The sequence below is a fragment of the Portunus trituberculatus genome, chromosome 43 (genome assembly GCF_017591435.1).
Source record: "Portunus trituberculatus isolate SZX2019 chromosome 43, ASM1759143v1, whole genome shotgun sequence".
Lineage (NCBI taxonomy): Eukaryota > Metazoa > Arthropoda > Malacostraca > Decapoda > Portunidae > Portunus > Portunus trituberculatus.
The window spans coordinates 7,629,411-7,631,910 of record NC_059297.1 but is presented as its reverse complement, the minus strand read 5'-3'; positions in this window follow the sequence as shown (position 1 = coordinate 7,631,910).

Below are 2,500 nucleotides of genomic sequence, written 5' to 3'. Positions count from 1 at the left end.
TGTCACGCCTCGCAACGACAACGTGGTGCTGAGACCTGTTCTCCTATGTGACAGACTTGGATTGCATTTTACATACCTTCTATATTTATTTACTGAATAACAAATAGTAGGGAATTTATGCATACAAATCTAGTTCTCCTCTTATGGTTTATACATTTGACCAAGAGCTTTATATAAAACTGGGAGATGAAAAAAAAATAACAAGTTGTCCTGTCCAAGAAGTTAGTTGAGATAGAGTTGCGGTCGGAAAATTTAATTCTAAAGATAGTCCTCTCCGGATGGATCGGAAAAAAAAAAAAAAAAAAAAAAAAACGTAAAATTCTAAACGATGAAGAATGAAGAAGCTAGCTAGTTATTTCTTACACTCTAACAATTCAAGTTATGGGATGCAAAAAAAAAAAAAAGCTAAATAGAACTATTAGAGATCACCACTAAAATGGATGAAAGAGAGAATACACTGGCTGGTATTTGTATTAATATGGTGAAGAGGATAAGGATAGGAACGAGTATAAGTATGCCAGAGAATGGAGATTGGAGGCCATGCAGCTACATGAACAGTAACCACGTATATCATTTTACGATTATTCAAGGACGAAAATTCATTAGGCGGAAAGCTTTTGATTTCATCCTGCTTATAAAAAAAAAAACATTACAACTTCTGTCTACATCTTAAAAATTACGAAAACATTCCGAAAAAAGCCTTGAAATATCCACTACAGTTTTTACAATGTAATGATGAAGCACCGAGACATTCCACATCCACAGTACAGATAAAACTCTTACGATTTCGTGAATAATAAAGAGGCATTGGATGTGAGTCTGGGTAACACAGACTTCATATCTTTGGGCGTCCATTAGGCAACAGTTATAGATGTCAGTTACTTGTATTACCCGCTGGTGGTACAGGCAAGATCCATCCCATCAAGAGATTACTAATGATTTCCTTACGTAAAGCTCACCATTTTATATATATATATATATATATATATATATATATATATATATATATATATATATATATATATATATATATATATTTTTTTTTTTTTTTTTTTTTTTTTTTTTTAGTTAGTTTAGTTAGTGTTCAAATCGGTGGTTAGACCTGCCATGTTATATGGTGCGGAGACGTGGCCAATAAAGAAAGCACAGGAGAATAAGTTGGAGGTTGCTGAGATGAGAATGTTAAGGTGGATGCTTGGGGTGACAAGGAGGGATAAAGTGAGAAACAATTTTATAAGAGGAACAGCCAAAGTAACGGAGGTGACAAAGAAAGTACAAGAAAGGAGAATGCGATGGTTCGGTCATATCAAAAGGCGAGAAGAAGGATATGTCGGCAGAAGGATATTGGATATGGAAGTGGAGGGAAGAAGACGACGTGGCAGGCCAAAGAAAAGATGGAAGGATCGTATTGAGAGGACCTGAGGGAGAGATATTGAGTGGAGAGGAGTTTGGGACAGAGCCTTGTGGAGAAGACTAGTGAGGAACAGCGACCCCATATGAACATGGGAGCAGCTGCAGAAGAAGAAGTTGCGTGTTTTTCTTAACAATCTGTCCGCATCTTTTGGGTGTTTTTTTTTTTTTTTTGTCTGTTTATCTATCTGTCTGATTTTTTTTTTGTCTGAGTTTTTATGTCTATATATCTGTATTATATTGTCTAAACGTTTCTATCTGTCTGTTCGTCTGCCTCTCTCTCTCTCTCTCTCTCTCTCTCTCTCTCTCCTATTACGTATCTAGGCAAGAAAAGCCATCGAAGAAACACAACACTTCTGCACCCCTTGTCTAAACACACACACACACACACACACACAACAACAACAACAACAACAACAACAACAACAACAACAACAACAGCGGATGGCCACTAACAATAGTCTTCCTTCAACCGTCGTCAAAATGCACAAAGCAGTAAGAGCGACATTCCTCCCTACAACTGTGAGAGTAAGGACCATAGAACACGTGGCTAATGAACGCCGGATTAATATATCTATGGAAGGGTCGTTAGTGGAGAGGCGGATATGGAGGAGGAGGAGGAGGAGGAGGAGGAGGAGGAGGAGGAGGAGGAGGAGGAGGAAGGAGGAGGAGGAGGAGGAGGAGGAGGGTTGAGGGATATAGAGCGTAGAAGGGAGGATGAGAGAGAGAGAGAGAGAGAGAGAGAGAGAGAGAGAGAGAGAGAGAGAGAGAGAGAGAGAGAGAGAGAGAGAGAGAGAGAGAGAGAGAGGCCTCAAAATTATGCATATATGGAAATGGGAGGAAAGGTGAGAGGAGGGAAAGAAATTTTGGTGAGGGAGGAAGGGAGGGAGACAGAGAGGGGAAAGAAGAGAAGATAGGAAGAGGGGAATAATGACGTGCACGGATGGGAAAGAGGAGGGAGGGACATCAGGAGGGAAAGCTAGAGTGGTAGAGGGGGAAAAATAAATCCGAGTTGACTGAAAGGAATAGATAATGCAAAGGAAAGAGATAATGGAGGTTATATTAAGGCCCGCCGCATTTCTATTGTACA